This window comes from Vanessa atalanta, chromosome 5 (assembly GCF_905147765.1).
Source record: "Vanessa atalanta chromosome 5, ilVanAtal1.2, whole genome shotgun sequence".
In the NCBI taxonomy this organism is placed as follows: Eukaryota; Metazoa; Arthropoda; class Insecta; order Lepidoptera; family Nymphalidae; genus Vanessa; species Vanessa atalanta.
The window spans coordinates 12,416,009-12,442,198 of record NC_061875.1 but is presented as its reverse complement, the minus strand read 5'-3'; the positions used below and the strand labels follow the sequence as shown (position 1 = coordinate 12,442,198).

The following is a 26,190-nucleotide window of genomic DNA, read 5'->3' as shown; positions in this document are numbered from 1 at the left end:
TAAGCAAAATTTAACATTATTTACCTTATCTACAAGCCGTCAAAAAAATTCTTAATACTAATTCAATTAATTAAAATTAATTATACAACTGAACTTAATGTACGACCTACTCGATGTAAGCTTATACAATATAATGATGGTGAAAAAATTATAATAATGAAACTTATTTCAAAATTGGAATTTAGCATTCGATGCATAGAGATAAATCTATGTCACTAATCTTCCTGGAGTATATTTGCGTAACTCATTCAAGATTTGTTTTTATTTATAAGAGGAAAGTATATGAGCCTGAGAGTGTCATTTTAAACATTATTGGTCCAAAATATTAATAATATTGTTAGTATTTATTGTGTAATATAATATTTCGTGCTGAGACCACCCTTAAATAATAGAGCATTTGCCAAAGATAATTTCGAAATATAATTTCCTCTTTTGACATGATATTGTATTTACTGTTAAGTGTTCTAACAAAATAAATAAAAGTATAAACATTTGCTTGCACAATCACAATATCTGTCCCTCGAGTCTCGGATTAAACAATAAACCCTGACTGTTCAAAGAAAACACGACGATTGCAAATGATTTACTTTGCTTTTTTTTCATCTTGATTGGAGTAATATGACCTTTGACTTATTTGTTGTTATTTAAAGACACAAGAGCAAATGTGCCACTCATTGGTAAGTAGTAGAAATTATAAACCAATTTTTACACCCCTAATACTCCGCAAGCCGCGTGTTGAAGATTAACACTAGCTCACAAAACAAGTAAAGGCCACAGCAAAAAAAAAAAATTTGGCGTTAAATGAGTGGTCGGTGCTCCATTACTATATAATAATTATTATTTCATATACTTTAGACGAAATAACAATTTCCAAATATAAAATTAATACCTTTTGTTACCACAGTATGGAATTAAATAAAAGCAGAAACAATTAAACTGTTCCGTTAAAATATAATCAGTAATGAAATAAATTGTATTGTTTAATTGAAGTTACGAATAATTTAATCCTCTTTTGGTAGTATTAACAATTTTTGTCATTATTATAAATCAATTGTTTATCGAAATCCGGTCACAACCTGCTGATTTTTCAAAAATAGTTTATTTATTCCAAAACGAATCGTTTCAAAGTGTAGTGCTTACGCAAAAAAAAACATACCTTCAATTTAAGAAGCTCTACTTAACGGTTAAAAAAAATTAAAATTATCCTATAAATATATATGGATATTATAGTTCGTCTGTATGGCGTAGGTCATCCAGTACATTTAGATATCTGTTCCTACGATATATTTTACATAGTTTTCACTGTTGTAACTTTTTGTCACAGTTATCTAAAACCAAGTGTGCCAATACGTAGTAGAAATATTTCTTTAGGATTGTATATTTTAAAAACAAATGTTACCATGACTTAAATTTCTTACAATACCAGTCTACATTCTAACTACCGACTTAAATAAATAGTGCCACTTTATAATGCAAATAGTCATAGACCGGTGTTTTTGTATAGTGAGCAGGTGTGTCGGTTGGCTACTTCACACGTCAGGGCAGTGACTAATTGACCTTATTGTGGTGTCAGTTGCAGCGGGTTGACGAAACTCATGACACTCGTTGTAAATGGTAACTCTATGAATTTAATATAACACATTAACAGATAGAATTTAAAAATATATATATATTTATGATATTTTTTTAGTAAACACACAAATTTAGGGTGGTTTTAATGTTTTGAACTATTTTTTCTTAATCTAAATAAAACGAATAAATCTTTCGATGATTTTGAGTTTACGTTGGGATTTTTAAATGGATTGATTATATGTTAATAAAATATAAACTATGAATACAGACATTTCCCTACCAAATGAAATCAAAAACTAAGTTATCGAATTATTTTCAAAAACTTTATAAGATTCAATAATAATCCGTCAATTATTCTTAGCATTCCCGCTGATACTGATGCAATACCTTTAGTTACATTTTTTGGTATATATTTGAATATATTATTAAAATGACATTTGGTATAGTGAGAACAATAAACAGTGCATGTGCCGCTTAAAATGTAACCATATGCTACCGTTATTTATAATTGCTTTACAAAAAGTTTATTACGTTTTAATGAATTACTTTAAATTACACTAGTAATTTTATAGTGGGTCATAAACTTTGATTGACTTGATCTGTTTAATTTACTGTACAGTATTATACAAAACTATATATAGCCTTGTCAGTCTAGTCGCTATAAAGCAACAGATACCGAACTTTTGGGTTCAAATTCTGGGTAAGTCAACGTAAGTTGTTAAATTTTTCTGTAAACAAATTTTAGTGGAATAGTGTTACTCTTCCGTGTCGGCGTTATGCGTCCTTCCTCCCCTGTTGTAAGCGTTGCCAGGAGTAGGGGGGTTCTCGGTACCCCGGGAACTCTTCTAGCTTGGAAGGTCACAAAGGTGGGCCAACCGTAGAGGCATCATGAACCCTTGATGCCTTTCTGAAGAGACAGAGTGGGTACCACTGATTTTTCTAGTAGGTATTCCAGTAAGCAGGGGCGCACTAAGGGTTCTCAGCACTGGCGAGTCCTACATACCTACTTCACGCGGGAGATAGGCGTAAGAGCGCGTTACCAGCGAAAAAAAACCTCCTGATGTTCCGGTTGTACTACGGCTGTACGTAAATCCATTGATACTGAGATTAGTGCCGGAGCCTCGAGCAATAACAGCCTCGACACTTCTGCAATATAATCCTGAGTAAATGGTTAATTTTTCCGATGGCCAATCGGATGATTGACGAAACTTTTCTGGTGTGGTATAATAATATGTTTTTACAAAAGTACTAACTGCTGAAAAAAAAACATATGTATGTATAGTATTGAGTAGAGAATGTAGGGTGGGTATACCAAAAATCCACTATTGAGTATAATAATGAAAATTCTCTTAATACATAAGAAAAAAACCTTTTTCTCTTTTAAACACATTAATTGACGTTACAAGACTAATCTTTTTTATTTTTTTAATAATTAATTATGAAAATATTTTTATAATATAAATATAAAAATGTTCCAGTGATGGGCTTAGAGCTAATTACTCCACGCTGTTTTAATGAACATTTACATACTACATTAGAAGGTTTCGTCTTAATTTTTTTCTTTTCTAAACTTTCCTTCACCGCTGAGAAGAAGATTAATTATAAATTATATTTAATATATTTTTTCCTAAAATAAACAAATATTATAAATACGAAAGTAACACTTTCTGTCACTTGTTACCTCGCCAAGCCGATCTGGGATCTATCATGAAAATTACGTTACGGAACCTAATAACTAAAGTATCACATATATAGGAATTACTAGGGCTTTGTACAAGCCGTAACAAATTGTTGTGTTTAAACAAGCACTAGATCCCATGGTTTAATGGCGTAATGGCGATGTAAGGATTAGTAAATATAAGGTCCTTGCATATGAAATGTTAAAGGTCGAAATTTCCAGAACGAAAACATTGAAACCATAATCGTACCGTGCTTTCTTTTGCGACACCAGCGCCGTACTCATCATTAATCCTTCGAGCTGCAGCACTGGTGCCACGGTAGAACTCGTACTCGTTGATATGCCAATATTTCATTGTTTTCCATTGTGCGGTAATAAGCGACGCCAAAGAAAAAAATAATGAGGAAAAAACAAATGAATGACTGTTTTCAAAACTCAATGGTACCAGTTAAATGAAAATTTGATTGAATTGATAAAAAAAAATTATAAATTTGAATTTGGAAATTTTAACCTAAGAGGAGATATTTCAGATCAAAGTAGTCAGTACGACAAAACGCTAATTTCTATTTCCTAATCCTTACATAAAGGACATAGTGTAAGGTTAGATACTTACAGCGCCTGTGTTTATGGTGGTAAGCATTGGTGGTTCATATGCCAGAGCAGCTACGATAATATAAAAAAAACACAATCAATTGAATGTCAATCTTTATTTTAATTTGTCAAAGGTTTTGTCAGGTTTATATAATATCAATAATCTAGCTCCGCCGTCCATCGTCACCAACCCCGTTGGGTAAAATACATAACCTAAACATAAAACTTTTACTTTACAAAGAAACAGTTCGTATAATATGACCTTTCCATAAGTCAAAAATCAATCAGCCTCTCATCAACACCGCAACTCAAAGCTAGGGTCGACCTATGCATTATTTTGTGTGGCTTCTTCCAAGACGCCCTACAAATGAAAGGGCCTAAAATGTCGGCTAATCAATCGCAAAGGGCACGGGCCCTTATCGACAGCGACAAAGGGCTAAGAAGGGTAATTCATCAACGGAAGGTCAGGAGGGACTTCCTGCGAGCCCTTTTTGTAGGTGGCAAATTAATTACGGCGTCAATTTTGTAGTCATGTAACGTTGTGCGGTGTGTCATTTTCTGGTATGAGACTTTGATGGATTTAGGGGTGAGATGTTTTTATCGAATAGGATAATGTCATGAAGGCGTATCATTATTAAAGGTAATGAACATTGATATATTCCCTCTATTATTAAGTTGTAGTTGGACTTGAAGAAGAATCGATTTTGAGTTATGTTATATAATACATTCGTTTGTTTTAAATGTATTATTGAATCTGAAAATTTATGTTTGTGTTAATGTGTCATTGTATATCTATTGGTTATAAAAATGTCAATACTTACGTTTACTCTTAGTCAAGATTTAAATTATTCTTAAATATCGTACTGCTAAACAAAAGCTTTCCGTTGAGAGGTTTTTGGGGTTTTTCAGTGCCAGTGTTTTAATTTTTGTTTATAATTATCAAGTGTTCGGCGATACTCGTGAAGCAACTCGCCTGTGACGGATAATCTTACTGCTACTACCGGAATCAGAACTGGAGCAGCCTGGACGAGAAGTGGTGAGAAAAGGTTCAAGCCTTCTCATTAAAACGGTTACACTAGTATCGCTTCTCGGCCTTTTGGCTAAATTTAAAGTGTAGTTTAGTAGCTGTTCTTTTCAGCTTAATATCTGAAAGTTCCTTCACCTAGTTCTGATGTATATCCCGGTATATATCCCAGCAGTAAAATTACAATATTTCGTTGTTTAATACAGCGATAAACCTTCTATCAACAATAATTACATACCTTATTAATTCAAACATGAATATTTTAATAATGAATGCAAACAATTTTGTTAGCAGCCGCTGCAAGATAAACTAAACCACAATTTTGCAGCAAATTTTGTCATTGTTTCCTAAAATTGTTGAGGTTTTAACTAATTCATTAAAGGGTTTGAATAATTTTAGCTAAACATTAGCCAATGCAAAGCGAGGTCCAATAGCGTTCAAAGGTTCGTAAGGGGTCAATAGAAAACGGGAACGATACTATCAAATGTCGCTTTTGGCTCGGTGGCCGGTCGTGACTTACCTTACACGTTCGGTACATGGTTTGAGTCATGAGCGGCAGCGACTCTTGGAAGATTTACAGTTAACTTTTGTATATTTAAAAGGAATAATTACTTAATGTACTCTATAAATGATAAAACGATGAAAAACACTAAGGTACCTAATCACTTTTGTTTAAGTTAGCGAAATTATTTAATAAATAATTTTAAAATGAAATTAAATCAAAATATACTTTATTCAAGTAGGCCTTTACAAGTACTTTTGAATAGTCATTTAATAAATTATTTCAAGTACAACTTAAAGTACTAATAAAAGAAACAATGGTCTGATATTCAATGTTTATAAGAATTATTATGAGAGCCTTAACTTTACTATACGAAAATAATTTCCCGCGCAAATTATAAAAAAAAAATGATTTTTTTCCAAACTTAAGAACTTAACTATAAAATATAAATTTAATGTACTTCTATGAAAAAAATGAATAAAATGATATGGGTCGTCCGATAATTATATTACAATTGCTGTCAATACAACTCAATTATGTGATTTATTCAAAGGGCATATTACTAAAATAATATATACTATTTTCCTAACAATGTTAATAAATCCGCTACATCTTTCTTCGTGTACCTGTATCCTAAATAGCTCGGACAAAGGAGTGGGCGAAGAATGATGCGAGCGGCTTTACAATTGTTAATTTAAGAGTGGATACTGTTTGTTTTGAGTTTAATGAGCTGAAGATATGGATCTTGATTGAAAATTCAGTACTCAAAGGCTCAAAACATGCAGTAATGGTCTTAAATTGAGCGTTAGTCTCAACAATAAAGGAAATTTTAAAGGAGAACATTTCTTAAGAAAAAACAGTGTAACTGAAATAAAAGACTGCTTAAAAGGTATGAATATTTATCTTTTAAAACCAGTTTAAGATATTTTCTTGCATCATAATATATGTCAGCAGGAATTTCTAGCTAAAGCTTTCTGTACTTGAAGCCGCAGCCACAACAACGTTCGACCGAAATACTGTGTACTGTGTGTTTTAAAACCACATATCGGCACTAGTTTAGCGCAATACCATCGACGTGTTTAAACTTTTGTGATATTAGCTTTTTATAGTGATAGTCTTCTTGATTGACATTGATCACAGCGTCCATTTCAAGACTACTGACAAGACATACAAGAGTGCATAGGTGTAAACAAACATGTGCACTCTAGCGACGATTGTAAATTCGAAACCGCTAGAGTGCTGCTAGAAAGAGGAGCGCGGGACCAACTGCTTCACGTGGTTTCCGACGCAAGGAAGTTCAGGACACAAAGGAAGATTAAAATAATTAAGGCATAATATTTCAATCTAAAAATTAATTGAACTACATATTTTTATTACATCACTATATATTATTATTTTATACACATTTATAGATAAAAAATACGAGTCTAGTGGTGAAATAAATTTAAATTATATAAATAAAAAAGTCAAAAATATATTATACTAGCTAATGACCGCCATTAGTTGCAGTGTCTCTTTTTCTGTTCGTAAAACATACTCCGTGACCAAATTTATAGCAATTGTCATTGCGGTCGTTGGAACAGTACATAAATTGCAGCACCATCTTATGATGAGCTTCAATTAATTAAATACCTTAATTAAGTTAAAAAAAACCATGAAAAAATACATAAGTAATAATTTCGTGGTGATTACAATTAAATAAATTCAAATTCCATTGCGATTAATTATATTAATTTAAGGATTTCGTAAAGTTGTGTGCAAGTCCTTCTGGCTATATACCACCTATGCATCATATAATCTATCGCCGTAAACGTATTGTTTTATCCCGGTTTGAAGTGGGTTAGTGTGTGTAACTTCAGGAACAAAAGACATCACATCTTAGTTCCCTATGTTGACGATGCTCTAGCGATGAAAATAATGGTTAATATTTTTACAGCACATATGTCTATGAGCAATGGTGACCACTTGCACTCAGGTGGTCCCTTTACCCGTCTGCCTACCTATATCAAAAAACAAAAACAGAAAAACATATAAAACCGTTGCACTTACATACATTTTATATATAAATACCCACACCCTTAATTATATTCGTTATATTATTTATTTTATTTTTGTTTTAATAGTATATTTTTTATCAACTTTTTTTTTAATTTTTCAAAAGTTTTTTTCTCACCGGGCAACACCGGAAATTCTATTTTTAACCACGCAGTCGGACTTTGAATCTAATGAGTCAAATTGATCTAACAATACATCATGTTTTTTTATCTATGAAGATACAAAGCGATCGCAGGGGCATGTTTACGATCACGTCGCTATCCGATGTAATAGAGATAAAACGTAACGATTTTTACCACACACGGTATAATCAAACATGCCCTAATGATTGGGAACAGCGATCTCTGCTGATAATAAAGCCCACCAACGGAGACTACAATATATTCTAGACTAAGAGCAATGTTGTAGCGATTGGAATTGATTAAGATATTCAAGGATTTGTTTTATTTATTTCCTTCTTGTACTTTGTATATAATATTTAAAAAAACACATTAATATCAACTAAGTTTTTTGTGTTTTTTTTTTTCACTATGAGTAACAGTAAGAAAAAATTAAAAACAATTTTAGTAATCTTCGTATCTATATCATATTGATATATATAAATACCACTCAATCACGAAATCTCACGAATTTTACGAAACTCCACACTTAAGGAGGTAAAACGAGGTATAAAACACAAACTTCCAATAAGTTTGTGTTTTATATATTTTCGCGGGTAAAGCCGCAGGTTCACCTAGTCTTATATAACCGAGGTCTTATTTGACTGATATCCTATTAATATTAATATTCTCAAACGAATGATCTATTGTCATACTTTATTTTTCAATTGTCTTTGTGCATACGAAATTATACGAGTAGGTATAATTTTATCCCAAGAATCGATTATGACTGAATGTAAAGGCTTTAAATTTTGTCGCTCAATTACGGTTAATAAATTTATTACATATATGATAACTTATAAATGTATTACACGGCATATTATAATATCTTATCACACAAGAGTTTTGAAAGAAAACCAATTAGAACTGAGGTAAGTGTAGCGAAAAAATTAGACCTCGGAAATCCTTATCTTTGCCAGCGCGACCCACGATCGTTCGCGTGAGTCATGCTACGGCGAATTCCGCAAAACAATCGGGTAGAGACAATAACACGTGGTTATAAGCTCACCAAATAACTTTTAAACTATAAAGATTTATGAAGATCATTTATTTCTTTAAATAATAAAGTTGATAATAAAGGTCCTACAAATGGACAAGAGGTGTCTCTCCTATTGATGAGAAATTTCGAAATTCTATACTATTTTTTTTTATAAAATAACATTATTTTTTTACCACGGAGCAAGAGACGAATGCAATGTGAAATTAATCAAAAGAAAAACCGCTAATTCATGCTTAAAACGACCCCTTGACCTTTGATTAAGATCCAACGTACGTACGTATTCAATACACTGGTCCAATTTCTCAAGTGTTCAAAGTCTAATTTCATGCAAAGCCGTATCGATGCTTTATAAAAATAAGCAAAACTGTTATTCACTGTTATAGAATCCACAATATACAAAGTTATATCCATATGGCGTGAAGTCAAAGGAAAAAGCGATATTTATTTATTCAAACCTTTTGATCGCGCCAGGAAGCCAGCTGTTAATCGCTTTGTTTTCCGCTTACTAAGGGCCGTTAAAGAAATTAATAAAATCCTTATTAAAATATTTCAATGTGCTCACGTTTCTATGGTGATAAAATCGATCTTAGGGATTTCTTTGAGGGATCCATTTGATCTGAGAAACACATTGTGCAATTCCGTCTTCGTCTCATCAATATTAGGTAATGCTGTTTTTGTAGGGTAATTGAACTAGTGTAACTTGAGACACAATAGACATAACATCTTAGTTCCCAATCAAATGGATTGGTGGTTCATTAGTATTGGTTAATATTACCAACATCGCCAGTGACTTTGGGTAGTGCTAGTGTGGTAATAGGAGGTGCCCCAATTGCCTCACTTATATAAGTTCACTTATCTATTATAGATAAAAAAATGGTCGTGTGTGTCATGTGGTTCTAATACTAAATCAATCACTAGCACTTACTTACTTAACAAAATCCGAGATGATCCAGTAGTTAAAACACGTACATCTTAACAAATGATTGCGCGTTTATACCCAAGCACCACCGCTTTTAAATGAAACCTGCATGCATCTAAATGCAATTAAGTCGCACGTGTATCCACCAACCCACATTTTAGCAACGTGGTGGCGACGGTGTAAATATTATCGTCAAAAAGGAGAGGAAGCCTTAGCGCAGCATTGGGACATTTAAAAGCTGTGACTTTACTTTTTTTAATTATTTACTACCAAAAATCTTGAAATTAATGATTAGGGAGATATGATGTTGTTTTCTATTACTGACTCCACCTGTGTGGCGGGGATTCTAATTTCTTATGTATATTTTGTATTTTTTATGTATGTATCTTTTAATTCTTCAGTATATATTCTGAGGAGTTCCTTCTTAACTGAGAAGTTGTTTTATTTGTAGAAAAATATTTGTAGGTATTAAGTTTTTAGTTAATGTAACCTAAATTTAGCAAAGTGAGTTAAATTCATAATCAAATACCAAGATTTATAACTTTAACCTCAATTATAAAACCGATATTCAGTAGAAAATTGATTAAAAAAATGTGTGTGATTTTTCATGTTTGTTTTTTTTGCCGCAACGAATTTTAGTTTCACCAAGTTTCAAATCACAACGATTTTAAAAGAGTTTACTTGAAAAATATGCATCAATTGTTATAAATTGCACTCGTATAGCAATCGCTTGCAGCGTTACGGCTATTTGTCACTCTATTTAAGCCAGAAAACACGGTATAGAAATAAAACAAGACAAAACATTTCTTTATTAATTACCACCCACAGTGAATTCTTAACATCAGCGTCATTCGTTTAACTCGTCGCTTTGATCCACCCGATTTTCATTATCATTAATCGCTCACCATATATCATGGCCAGTGTTGCCACATTGGGTTATTACCCCTAAATTTAAACCCTTTTTTTTACTTGCGGATTACCAATATTTAAATTAATTCACTCATATTATACGTATCTTTTTATTTTTACGAATTATAAGTATATCTTTCCTTTTATAAAAATGTATTAAACATTGTAGTCTTGATAATTTTTCATGTTTTAACAGAACATTTAAAGTTAGGGTAGAATAAATATTATTAGAGGTAAGGAAAATTTGTAGGTAAAAATATTTTATTAGCTGGCAACCCAAATCATGGCGCACTGTGAGGCCGTCTCTTTACTCAAACGAGCTAGGAACAAAATAATAAAATGTTATACGAATCTTCACGACAGGTGGATCAGATACGGTGAGAACTTTGAAGTTAAAGGTATGTTTAAATTGGAAATCAATTTAAGATAACTAAAAATAATTATATTTAATAATGCTATTATGCCACTCAAGTCCACTAAATGAAACGTTTATTTATATGTATATATATATATTATTATGATAGTGAATATTTAGTGTCATTAAATTGTATGACACCAAATATTCACTTATCCAAATATTCAATATGTATGCTTGATATAACATATCTTTTTTAATTTTTTAATTAATTATGATTCATAATTATCATTCTTTATTCTATATTTGTGATATTTTATAAATTAGTTACTAATCTGAACTCGCCTTTATGTGGAGATCAATACTGATAAGAATTAAGACTTTTATTATGACGAGGGTAAATTTAAAATTGACTTGAGGGTTCGTTTTTTCGGAGTGATTTTACCTTTCAGGTAAATTTTGAAGTCTCTTTTGATTAGGGAGTTGTTATTGAAATAACATTTTACAGTCAAATAAATTTAATGTCAGATATAAATCTTAAAAATATTTTAAGTATAATTGAAAATAAAAATTGTATCTTTAACCATACCTATAAACATGATATAACCATACCTATAACTTTAAAAAATATTCTATCCGACGTAAATTTTTTTTACAAAAAAATATACTAATAAATCGCTTCTACGGATAAAATAATTTGGGCCTTTATTTGAAAATGTTCTCAATCTTTTGACACGACTTTTTCTTGGACCAATCCAAAATTACAACCCACAACCTCAGAATCTTAGTATTAGTCATCTTATAAGCTAGCTACGAGACCAACGAGGAAATTACAAACACAAATAATAATCAGAAACATAGAAAAATAAAGATTGTACTCCGTAATTGGTAGCCGAAATTCATTCAAGCGCATTTTATATCTCAATCTAAAATAATTACAAGACGTATATGACATACCTATTTATTATAACCGTATAGATAAATGTTGACTGTATTTAACAATAGTTTTAAAGTGCTTCCATGCAGTCCATTAAGTAAGAAATTACCTACTTATGATGTCAATAACCCTATCCATAAATAAACTTCGGCTCATTAAGTCTTAAAAACGATCACAAAAGTCATTAATGACCGATCCTTGATGAAGATGCTTTGTACATTCCGTGATTAAAAAGAGTGAAATTCTCAAAATGACGCTGTTTGAATTTGTTGAAAGTTTGACGCTGTTTGATTGTTACTACAGAATGTTGCCGTTACAAAAAACTTATATTTAAAAACTGACCTAAAATGCAATGAAATCCAAAACATATTACATAAATTTATGGATAATATCATAAAAAATAATTTTAATATCAGTAACATATTATTATTGTTTCTTTTATATATTATTAGTAAGAGTATCTAATGTTGCACTACTTATACCTGCTACATAACACTATCTCTTACAGCTGTGGGTTGGCTGGAAGAAATTTCTTTTAGAAATAAGCCCGCCATTGTGAACAATAATCTCATGAGTAAAATTACCATGTAAAATTTCTCAGTCCAATAAAGAGTATTATATTATATATATTATCAAATAAGATTTGGTTTAAAGCCTAGCCGTATATGCCATTTTGGCAGGGACGATCCTCAACCCTTGCATCATCGTCATCCCCACTCAGCACTTTGTTAAATTGTAGGGGTATAATTGTAACCTCCAGAAATAAATAAAAACACAAAGTAAAAAAAAAGGCACGTGCAACTGTGACCCAGTGGATGTTGCTTAATAAATTAAAAAAATAATAAAGAGGTAAATAGTATGAGTAACAAAGACCCAAAAGAAGTTTTAGAAAAACTTCTTTTACTCGTTATATTTTTATTCAAACAATAATTACTAAACTATTATATTTAATACATTGTGACGTCATAAATATAGGACTATTACTATTTATTATATTTCTCATTTAATTAGTGTAATTATGTTTTCTAATGAACTATCACAATATAGTACAAAATGATCACGCACTATAATTATGAAAGTCATAGATTCTCGACAAGTTGGCTAAATTCAATGTCGTTCGAAAATCCAAAAATTTGTAAATTTTATTCACAAAAGTAATAGAGGCTAATTAAGAATCAACTAGTGTGAATAAGGCCTTAAGCACTCATCGACCGAATTATAATAAAAACCTTATAAATTCAACCAGACAACAAAGTCTATAATGAAACATGTACTATTATTCCATCTAACATGTAATTAATACAATTTATTATTGAAAGATATCGACTATAAATAAAACGTATATAATAACAGAGTTGGTTGTAAAAATGTATCGATTAATTATAATTGTTTTTTTATTAATGATTGAGATGTAAAATCGATTGGATCAGTAAATCAATTTTTATGAACTACATTAGCATATTAATCTAGTCAGTATTTGGAATTTTTATTCGTTAATATTAATAGAATATGAGAGACAGCCGTTATATAAAGCAATGGCGCCGATTAAATATTAATTTCTTTTATTTATGATTCATGTAATTTTTTTTTAGTTTACTGGAATAATTTTTGGTTATAGGGGTTTGTGCAAGCTTGCTAGAGTACCTACCTACCTACCTACCTACCTAGCTACCTACCTACTATACCTACTGATCATAAAATCTACCGCCTTATGAGACTTAGCACTTATTTTGACAAAAAAAAATGACCTGCTAATTTTCTTTCGCCGGTTCTTCTCAGATCAGGGTGTTTCCTTTTCCGAACCGATGGTAGTGTTTAATTTGACAATCAATAAGTAAGTCTAATGCTTCTATATTGAATAATATAATTTGAGTTTGAGTTTGAGTTTTGAGTTTGATGGTTGGAGGGCAAGTACGCTAGTGTAACTACAGGCGAAGGGATATAACATGTTAGTGTAAGACTTGAAAGATTATTTGATAAAAAATTCTTTCAGCACCAATTTCTATGAGCAGTGGGGACCATTTACCATTAGGTGGAATATTTGCTCGTCCGCCTACCTATATCATAAGAAAATGAAGGCTCATTGTAGCCCTCACCCACCTAGAGGTATCAGGCCATCTGGATTTTCTGAATATCACTATTGAGTTTAGTAGAACCATCTGAATGGAGTTTGGGCCTGATAATACTGCGTTATTTACTGACTAAGAAACCTCATACGGAAGAAGAAGGAACTGCACGAACGGTTTTTCAAACGGCTGCTAAATTTGATTAGACTAGTCCGTCGATTTCTTTGCGTCTGGTCTTCAATACTGACTTGAAATCCTTCACCCTCCTTCATCTTTTTATTGTAAAGATTAGATATCTAATTGTGTTAATACATCTTTGTATATTTAATTAAAATTATTACCTATTTTGTTTGAGGGCGTGAAATTATATATGATGATAGTATCTTTCTGATCGAATTTCAGCCACAACTAACCTCAAATACCGCAGGAGAAATTATTGTGTAAGAATATGTACGAAAACACATGTACATTATTTTTATGATTCTAATACTTATCCGAAGGGAAGACGATGCGATACTACCGGGCAGAGGTCAGGCGCGGGGCTAATGCCGTATTTTCGAAGGTGGAAGTGGAGCATAAAAATCGGCCGCTCCCTAATTCCGGAATGCCATTGAGAATGGCTGGATTCAAAAATACCAATAATTTTTTATTGACCTGGAATCGAACCAGTCGTCCGTTAAAATTATGCTAAAATATATTCACAAGTTTGACATGCAAAATATACTTACCGGATTTGACCAATAGACTTTACACGCTAATGGGAATCTATGGAATGGCATTATGTCAATGAAAGCTATAGCAGAGATGATGTAAGATTTTAGTACTCTGAAAAGCTATGCTCCTTGATTTCAATTAAGTACCGATTTATATCTTTACTAATATTAATATCAATAAATATATTAATAATACTCAGGATTAAACCACTGAACTGTTTTAGATGAAATTTGGTCTAGGAGGAGATCGTTTGAGTCCCCGGGGAATTACAATCTGTTTGCTATAAAATTGTATACACTTCGCGCGGTTAAAGCTGCAGCCAAAAATAATTTACTGTTTAAAAATCAACTTATCACAAAATTCTTGTCGGTAGAATCTACATTAAGAACCGGTGGTAGCTTTACATTAAATAGTTTGTTAAATGACGATTCAAAAGTGCTTCTAAAAGCCTACTTGAATAAAGTATATCTTATATTGAATAATATGTCCTTGTTCAAGAACTATAGACACCTGTAAACGCTTTATATTATTTTTAATATTTAAGAATTTTTCAGCTTACTCGTTTGTAAATACGTATCTGCATGTAAGTTCAATGTGTGGTGCAACAACACAGATTCGTTACTATTAATATCTCCCTTTAAACTATAATTTAAATTGGTAACATTTTAATTTGTTTGCTGACTTTCATGCTTATATCACAAATAACATTTGTTGCTGACTGTACTTTCTTTTTCTCCTTATCTGATTAAAATAAAATTGAAACGAATTATTTCAGTATACGCAAATACAACAATTGAAAATAGATAACCCGTATTGATAGAAACCCATTCTACCTCGTCTTATAGGATAAACCAAATTAGGTGGAGGAAAGACAAACTACATATATAAGTCTCAACGGAAAAATTGACAAGTATAAATCATGAAAAACAAGTGTTGAATGATCTAGATTAGACTTATAACGTTTGCAGAGAACCTTACTGCGTTAAATCTAGCCTTTAATTAATTTTCTATTAACTATCTTCCCTTATAATTATAGCAATCAATACAATCTACTGGCTAATAAATATTAAGCTACAGAAATAAAGGCTATTTTTATTTCATTTTATACATTATGAGCCAAGAGTTTATCATCACCAAAATGCTTTCACTGTTCGCACACAATACTGTCCTTTATCTAAATACTTAATTGCACGTGGGCGCCGTACATTGGCATCTTCGGCGTATTTATCGAGCTCACGGATTAAAGGTACGTCGAAATAAAAGCGAAATAACAAGCTTTAGCGTTAGTTCAAATGTGATATACTACATAGAAAGGTAAGTATATATAAAATTGACATCATTATCTACTACTATAATATGGTATTTATCGTATGGTATTGTTGTTGTGTTTTTAATTAAATGAAATAACTAGAAATTGGCGTATATTCTTCATACAAACAATATATAATAGGTACTATATTATAATATTTATTAAATATGCTTATTGTAATTTACATAAAATGATCGTTCGATTGAAAATCGAACTATCCATCACTTAGTGCTTAAAAAATTTTAGTTTTTGATTTATTTTGAAGATGATATATGCCTTACTCTATACATATATTACAAATCTATAATATCAAAAATTTATATCATGATTTTTTTAAATGAATACGTATTATACTTATTAATATTGTAAAATATTTAAGACATATTTATACACATCAATGAATTATATATAGATAAGTATATAGACGTCATATTATAAATAAGTATAAAGACGGGTGTATTCTTTGGTGGAGATATTTCCAGTAGACTTAAGAAGAAAAATAAAATCAGACAGACAAATATTAAGACATTTTGAAGCATTTTCTCTGTGGAAGCAGCTTTCGCTGGCGGTTTTTACGATCCGATACGACTCGTGAAGACAAGAATCCATTCATTTTCCGGCATCGGCATGCCACTCTCCAGGTGAACTTCCTTCTCGTTTTACCACTTTTGCCTTGAAAAAATAAAAATAATACGCTAGACGTATTTATACAATCATATATTGAAAATCAAAATTTATGATCTTGAATTTATATACCAATTTCATCGATTTCTGTTCTGTGACACCGTTAGTTGTGTTTAAACCGCCATTTATTTACCACAGCTTAACCCAATCAGAGCGAACAAGCTTTTAACTGCAAACAAATCGGATTTAAACAGTTAATGAGCTCGTTATTTGTTGATCGCAGACGATGACGAGGCATTTGTATTGTTATATAATTATGTACTGTGTCGTGGCCCTCAGCGAAGTTGGATGCAATATTATAAATAAAACTTTCTCCGTTCCCTCTGATACAGTGCACATTAATCTGTATTTTTAAAAATATTTCAATATTTCTAAAACTGACCTGACCGTTTTATCTGAGCAAAGGCAATATATTTTCTATGTAGGTCATAGTAGACGTTCGCTATGCTTTAAATTATATAATGTTCAAAATGGTACACTGAAAGACGGAGCAGAAACATAAAGGTAACCTTGCACACTTGAGATCTGCGGACGATGTCGTCAGCTTGGCAGAAACCGTGCAAGTCTTTCAGTACATACCGAGCAATCTAGCTAATTCTTCTGATCAAATTTGATGAAATTGGATGAAACCAAGATAATGTTCACACGGATCCGATAGTTCTTAACAGGTTTTCACTAATTTCAATTTCATGGTTTTACGTTGCGTTTCTGTTTCATTCTATCCTTATATGGTTGCAGGACCCAAATAGTAATAATAAATGTTATTCAGCCTTTTTATCAATGAATTTCCAGGAACATTTCAATGTTAGACATTTGGCAATTCATGCCTCGTAAAGCATATAACGCCGTGAGTCTAATTCCTCTCCGCTCGTGGATTGCCTTTCCATTGGGTTATGGAAATTAAAAATACCTAATGCACCTAAGTTTGTGTTCATACTTGTTCATTATAATCCTATTCTGCGCAATTTTTGGGGACGAAATTCAGTCAGAAGGATACAAATTGTATAATAGATTTAATTGCTTTGGCTCACCAAAACTATTTTCTTCATCATCAAACTCAAACTCAAACTCAAATTCCTTTATTCAATATAGAAGTATTACACTTTCTTATTGATTGTCAAGTTAAACACTACCACCGGTTCGGAAAAGAAAACACCCTGACCTGAGAAGAACCGGCGAAAGAAACTCAGCGGATATCCATCATACCTTTGATAATACCATCAAATTAATTTTATTTGATAAGGAATAAAATTTATTTAATGAATCTATTCGTAGACAGATGATATGTACATCATAATTAAACCAATCCATGAGAAATTTTGCTAAATTCCTACATATGAATTCCAATAATATTAAAGTATAAAGTATAGTAATTTTAAGTCTTGTTATAGAGACAAATACTTTTAGCTGTCGTCCATGCGTTAGCCTACAAAATTTCTTATTTCCATATTGGAATACTCAATGCTCCATAATACCTGGTACCCTACACAGAGTTAAAAGCAGAATGAAGGTAAAAAATATATCCCCGAATTTATTTCAACAATTTTATTCGCATTAAATTCACTTCACAAATACGATATACGAGCTCGCCGTGCGTTGTTAATTATTATAAACGAATTTTTGAACGAGACTCCAATAATGTGATGTGCTGTAATTCGCGTGTCAGTGAACTATAAATTTTGTATGGCAATTTTGCAACGCACGAACATTAAAATCGATTATTTCTCTTTTATATGTATGGCGTACAGAAAACTAGTTGTTTTAGTATTTAATGAAAATATATTATCTTTGAAATCAAAATCAAAATAAACTTTATTCAAGTAGGCTTTTACAAGCACTTTTGAGTCACTTTTGAATTAATTAAAGCTACCACCGGTTCGGAATGTAGATTCTATCGAGAAGAACCGGCAAGAAAATCAGTAGTTACTCTTTTTCAACATCTAAAAATACAGTCATGTTAGTTAAATACAATTATATATTTATGTTATATATCCTGCCTGGAAGTCAACAAGCATTAACTCCACGATTTTTTATCATCTATATAATCTTGTATCGAATAATATGCCTTCTTTACCAAAGTATTTTTTTAAAAATGATTTGAATTTATAAAACGGCAAAGTTAAAAATGTCTGACTGTCTGACAGTTTAAATATTGAATTTTAGTCCACTGGCCCCAGATTTATACTTTTGAAAATTTGGAGATTTTTGACAATTGTTCGATTACTAACAAAACGGAGAATAACCACCATAAAATTAACATTCGCGTGTTATGTTATACTAGCTTTTGCCAACGACTCGTCCCTGTATATATTATACTAAATTCCAACCACCTTTTCACCCTCTAGTCAAGATTTATGTGATAAAAACTATCGTATATCAGTGGTGTAGCCGAAAAATCGTAACAGTAAAACAGACATGGTTAGTTACTTTCCTATTTATAATATTAGTATAAATCACAATCAGTAAAAAACATAGAATTTTCAAGTGTTTCATTTGTTTCTATAAATTATTTCTCACTTAAAACCTGCATAAGTCCGATCTGTAACATCATTATGAATCCTAAACTACTTTGGTGCAGCGCTTTGGAATGAAGTCTAAGTCTAAGGTTAATTCTAAGAAGAAGCGTAATAGTACAATTTAAGACAGCATTTACAGCTCTTGCTGTAAACTTTTAAATTTCCTTTAAACCTACAGTAATTTATAAAAAAAAAAAACATTAAAAAATTATAGTAACATTTTATTATAGTTACCAAAATATTCATAAAATTATATTCATCGGATAATTATCTAATGCGAGGACACGTTATGACGGCACTTCACATCGCGTTGTATGTTCGCATATTGCATTAACTGTCCGAACACGAAAATGTTAGGCAACTCGCTTATGTTTATATTTGCGTGTTACTTTGCGTCCATTTTTCTAATCGGTCAATTGCACAACGCACGAGAGAACTATAAAAAGAGAAATATTTTACTTAGTGTCTTTATATCACTTTTGCGTTATCTTATTTATTATTTAAACAAAATGATTTGCGAGATTAGGATATAAGATATATATTCCTTAATATGACTAAGCAGTAAGATCAGGTCATGTTTTATCAGTAACGATATCAGTTTAACTGCATTATTGATCTAGTGGCTAATGAGAACTTGACTCGGGTAAAGCTTATAATAAAAGATAAAGCTCTTGTTTTGAAATTTTCAATATACTACGGAGTTCAGAAGTTAACAGTTTTAAGGCTTCCTTGTCGGACTCGTTATTTAGGACTCGCCGGTCTCTAAAGCTCCTAGTACGTTCCAGCACTCCGGAATACTCACTAAAAAACAGGGGTACCCACTCTGCCCTATCGAGAGGCACCAGGAGATCGCTTGTGCATACTACCGTGATGTCCTGATGGTTGGCCCAGCTTTACAGGCGTTCAAGCTAGAGGGGTTCCTGGATTTCGGATTACAGAGACCTGTTTTCGGCGCTTACGCATAGCACCGACGCATTCTCCCCGGTCATCTTCGGTGGAGCGAGTTAGCGGAAACATACTCCTTACGTTCCACTCTAAGCTGCCTTTAGCAACATGACACTATCACAGAGGGTGTCTTGTTGCTGACCTACACTGACGGGCTTGCACACACCTCCACCACTAAGTGGTAATCAAGTTCACCGTTTTTGGACATCATATTGCGTTTATTCACTTAGTAAATTTTAATGACAAATAAAATTTATTTTATTATTTAAAATAGTTCATCTTTCTAATTAACTTATTCATAATTAAGAGTCATCCTCGTTAACATACGTGACATACAAATAATACCTGTCTATTAATAAAATTTTGGTTTAAAATTATAATTTATTTAATTCAATATTAGTACAAATGCGGTACTTTATGTAGTTTGGCGTGATCGTGCAGATATATCACTTTATTTGACAAAATATTTGATATCAACTATAAAAACAGGTCATCTACGCACAGACCTGCCCGTAAGTAAAGGTGGCTTGCTTAAATAATAACTATAAAAGTTAACTAAATTAGATGCATATATATAAACTAAATCTAATGATCCGTATCGAGTTCTAGAACAAGATGGAATAAGACTTTCACTACAATTTTGTATGTGTGACGTAAATAGTCGTACGTGGGTACTTAAACCGACACAATTAGTTGTGTAGGATTTTATAACTCTTGCTTCATCATCATTCATCTAATCCACTGCTGGACATATCCCACCTTCATTCCACCTTCCATATCCCGTTACGTGTGCCTTCTTTACCAATTCACCAAAAAAAGCGACGCGTGTCGTTGAAGACTTATTATTGATAAAACAATTATTTAAATAGTAATATTGTAAAATTTATAAGACATAAGTCCACAAAAAGTTATTTAAATAATTTTTAAATTAAGAGCAAAGAATATTCTACTTTCATAAACTATATGTTGAGTAAGTCTGGAAGTATGCACATAATATTAATCATATGTTTTTAATTACAATTTTATCATTCGTGTTCATTAAATACCAACAAAAAATATATATATAATCATACTAAAACGAAGAGACGACTTGACGCGATAATTTTTTTTTAATCCCATTTAATAAATAGACAGCAATTAATAATGTTTACATAATACCCGCGTAAAGGCGAAATAGGTAGCTAACATAAGAATAGTTCTGTACCAGAATGCATAATTCATATTCCTACCATTGCAATTATTTGTCGATCCTCACTCGCATCATCCTCACGTACTTTTCTCACTCGTAAGAGCAATTAAGGAAAAAAACAATAAAAAACTTATATGAATTTTATACCTTAATTTTTGTGAACACCAAACGCCTCCACTAATAAATTTATAAATACCATTATTAAGTTATTATATACTTAGAGTACAAAAGAAACGATAAAAATCATGTAGTATGTAATTAAACTACTAATATTGTGTTAGCTCGACTCGAACTCGCTAGTTCATCGAAAACAAAATGTAACAACAATAGGTACTTCTCTGTAAAAATTTACGCTATTTCGATGCTTATATCATTTAAATGTTAAATAATCATTGAAGTCAATACGACACTCACATTCAGACGTTTTACGATCGTGTTTTTTTTTTACAAATATTTACAAAGTCCTCAAATCCGATTCATATCATACACGTAACTCGATTTTAACTCACTTCTCAACATCAACATCAGTATTCAATATAAAATCGGACGTATCAATCTCGGCCGCACGCACCGCCCTTCGGAGAAACGCCTTAAACGTCGAAGGCCTGCAGCGATAAATCTGTAAGCCCCATAATTACTATCGGTTTTCATTAATAATGCATAACTCGATCAAACGCTAGGATGTATGCGGATTGAGATGTATTTACATGAGTGAATTTATGTTATAATAAATTGTTTATAATAATTAAAATGTAAGTGTTTTCTTATAAGACAATTTATTTAGCGAATGTATTTTTTTAATAGTGTATACGCAGGTTAATTTCTTACTATGACGTCACAGGGCTAAAAAAATATACTATAATAGTGATTCGCTTTCTTTAGCGATTTCAATATAAAATTAACGATGAAATGATTAGTGGTAGTGCTTTCTGAAAGCCAATCCGTCCAGGTTTGAAGGGTAAGTGAGACAGTGTAACTGCAGGGACAAAACTCAGTTTCCAGAGTTTGTGGCGCAGCGGCGATGTAAGGATTAGTTCTTATTTTCACGGTGCCGATGTCTATGGACAGCGGGGACCTCTCACTATAAGACGGGCCATTTACCCGTCCAACTTTACCAAAAATATATATTTTTTTAGCTGTTATTTATATTTGTTATGCTTTCACGTCTTAACTTCTGAATTAATCATCATAAAATAAAATAAAAAAGTTGGAATATACTTAAGGGATTAATGGAATTAATATTTTTATCCCCTATATTCGATTCGTCATAGTCTCCTAGCAAAATGTTCATTAATTTTCACGTGAATGAGGCACTAACATAAAAATATCGTGAAATAAATATTGATTTTATGAAATGTCACTTAAAAAATAAACTACCTTCGTCATTTTCAATACAACACCCATTGATCACGTGACACATCAAATACCTACACAATTTCCATACACAAACCGTGTACATTTCGGTACTTTTCTGCAAACGAATTTGTCAATCGATACGTTACTTTGTCTAGGCCAGCGGAATTCCAATTAACGGACATAGCTTTCGAAAGCAATACTATTGACATGTAAGTTGTTTGTGCAATTATTAAATGTATCTGTTGTTTTATTTCCACGTTTTTTTTTTACTGGATGTAGTCAATTTATCTTTTAGACAGTGGCAACTTTCTTGTTTCTTTGTATACCAATGCGTTATTCATATGACCCACTTTCAACGCAGAGACCCCCGGGCAGATAAGTCCTGCGTGGTTCAAGCCTGAGGGCTTGATTTGATGTATTTTTGTATCAATATCAAAAATGAGTGTATATATTTTTATAAAACACTTCATAACAATGCACAAATATAAATTGCAATATATTGAATTTTAACAGTAATTAATTAATTTACGGCTATTTATTTATATATTTAAAGTGATATTCAGTTCTCTCCCACTAGTGCACAAACACAAAAACAGTTGAATATGTGCGTGTGAACACTTACACACACATATATGAGTGTAAGTAATAAAACTTGGGGTAAATGGAAAAGCTGGATGCAGTTTGTGGAACCTAGAACCACCTAGTCTTATAAATATCCCAATACTATCAAATAAAGTACTATTTAATAATTATAAATCAATTACAAGAATCGTCGCTTTATTTTGTAAAGTGCTTAGCATTAAAATGTATTATTATAATAATTAGTTAACATAGAAAATACATTCGTAAAACCATTGTGGAAACGACTTAAATTGATTATCGAATACAAGGCGGTATTATTCGATAAATTAAAGGCTTTGCACGCATAATTGGCTGAATAAATATTGATAGATTACTACGTGTTTTCGATATTATTATTTTGTATTTTCATGTATTTCAATTTCTATACCTTTTGAAACTTTTAACAATTAAATTTCAATAAAAATATAAATCAAATCGTATGTTAATCGAAATATTTATGATTTAATAATAATTTTATCATATTAAACAAGTAAAGGTAATAAAAGATGATATAAAAACTTTAATAAAGAGCTATTATGTCATCTCTTCTAAAACAAATCGAATTCAGTATATGTACTGGTTTGTATGACCAAAACAAAAAGGTTAGGTGTAACTAAATAAAAATTAAATTACAAGATAAATGAAATTAAACAAAAGCCAGTAAAAAATGAAAAAAAAACTTTTATGACGTTTATTTATTTCATAAAAAAACTTAAAAAGTTTATATATATTTAAGAATATAACATAGCAAAAGACAAGTGAGCTCATATTGTTTTTTATTTCAATTTTTTTTAGTATATTTTATATGTAAAAAAATATCTATCATCGAGTTCAAAAGGTAAGGGCTATAATTGATTCGCATTTAAAATGTTAATTAGATTCTTAACTTCGAAGCGTCTTGCCTTTCTTTTGAAGACAATAGCGGCGTCGACACGATGTCGATTTTATCTCAAGATTCCTATTTAGTTGCCAACGAGCGATCCTCATGCGTGGTCGAGAATATTTTTGCAATTAGAATTTTGCTTGGTAGCCATTTGTGATGTCATAATTTTCTTTCAATTGAAAATACATATAAGGGGATAATTGGGAGAAAATAGGTACACACCAAATACATATGTAACTAATTATGCACCAATATTAAAGATTCAGATTAAAAAAATGATTAACTTAATATTTGTTGAATATTATTATTATTTACGACATATTGACTCTTTCTAAAAATCGCTTCAACGTCCATAATCGACCATCAATTCCCGGTTGAGAGTGTTTAAAATTGGTATAATGTGCTTTTGTATCTTCAAGTTAAAGATTCTCTTCTGCCGAATTTTCGTTATTAAGTCTATTGTTCCAGAGAAATTATGAATGTTACAGAAGTGACTTCCGATTTTGATTTTGTATGAATAAAATTAATGAATTCAACCACTTTTCAATCAAAGATTTTTATTATTATTATTTATCGAATTAAGTCGTTCTTATTATTTTAAGGCAACCGCAGCGAAAGCAATTTCAATGTGGACCTCAACGATTATTGCAACAATGATTTACTGGTACTTAAAACCGTTCAGTAGACTCGAGTGAGAGCCGAGACAGCCTAGTGGTTAGAACGCGTACATCTGAACCGATGTTGCGGGTTCAAATTCAGGCAAGCACCACTGAATTTTTTATGTACTCAATTTACGTTTATAATTCAACAAAATTCTGTCTCATGTGAATCCACCGCGTTGGTGGATTCACATGAGACATAGTATTGGGGAAGCGTAAACGTGCTTCTAACCTTCTCCAAAAACGGAGAAGAGGCCTTAGCCCAGCTGTGGGAAATTTACAGGTTGAAAATGTTACCTAAGAGTTATATCGGCAAGAGTTTGCAAAAGGAAAAGGGATTGTATAGATTTTCCTTAAGAATATCCTTAAACAAAATTATCCTTTTTCTTTATTGGTAGAAGTATGTCCAAACACAAGTCAATCTGGTTATGAAATCTCGCTAGTATTTACTAAATTATTAACGTTAAAATGTATTATGGTAAGAAATATAAATAAATATTGGCTGATTTCATGATATCGTGTGCATTTCAAATATATAAGAACTAGCTGAAACTGCGGATTAACAAAACTTGGACTCAAACTATCTCCACACTATTTTTTTCTAAATCGATTCAACGGTTTAAGCGTAATTAGATAACAGACCGAGTTACTTTCTCACGTATAATATTACTATGGGCTGATAACTATGTATCCAAACCCAAAAATCCACTACGTTTTAAAATGTATTAACATATACAGAATTTGTTGTCCTACAATACATAAGAAATACCTTTTTAGTGAGTACAAATATGTATATGATACAAAGAGCCACCGAGCACTCGTCCTTGCGTGATGCGTGGAACCCATGATGCCAAATTACATTTAACGTTATATCTCCCTATAGTGTACAAGGAAAATTTAGCAAAATATATTTCCCTGGCAGACATTACTTCTTATCGTCTATTGATTTGCATTTTCAAGTCGTGCCAGGTCGGGTCAGGTGGGACCCTAAACCTGCTGGATTAGGGAAAGCCGATAATGACCTATTTTAATTGTGAAAGGCTCAGGGTTCAAGACCCTGGCTCAAGGGATAAGGGCGATGTTTTATGTAAATACAGGTTGCATGCGATTTTGCTTGTTTTCAGCCCTCTTGTGTTAAACTTTTTTCAGCAAGAACTTGAACCGGTTTTATACGTTATAATGTTTGATTGAGTATTGAGGTTAAAAGATTAAACGAAGGCTGATATTCTATAAGGTATTATACAGAGTTGTTTTTTTATTAAATATATCGTAACTCCTAAGCAATGTTTTCTACAGCATTAAATATGTAAGTAATTGCCTCTCTCGCTGTTACGTTAAGGATCAAGCTTAATCCAACAAGCCGTATTTCTATGCATTGGGCGTTATATAGTGCCCCGACATCCCTTCCACTCAGTTTTTCAATGAATAAGTCATTTGGTGAACAGAATTTATAAACGTTTCTTGTTATTCATTGTAACTTTTATTTTAGTTACGGCCTTATTGATAACAATTCTTATATAAATAAAGTTAATATTTATTTATCAAAAA

General features: G+C 31.6%; 1 pseudogene; it reads left to right on the top strand.

The window, feature by feature from the left end:
• Positions 1–4,921: 4,921 nt before the first annotated feature.
• Positions 4,922–5,084, top strand: LOC125064442 (annotated as a pseudogene).
• The last annotated feature ends 21,106 nt before the right edge of the window (positions 5,085–26,190 follow it).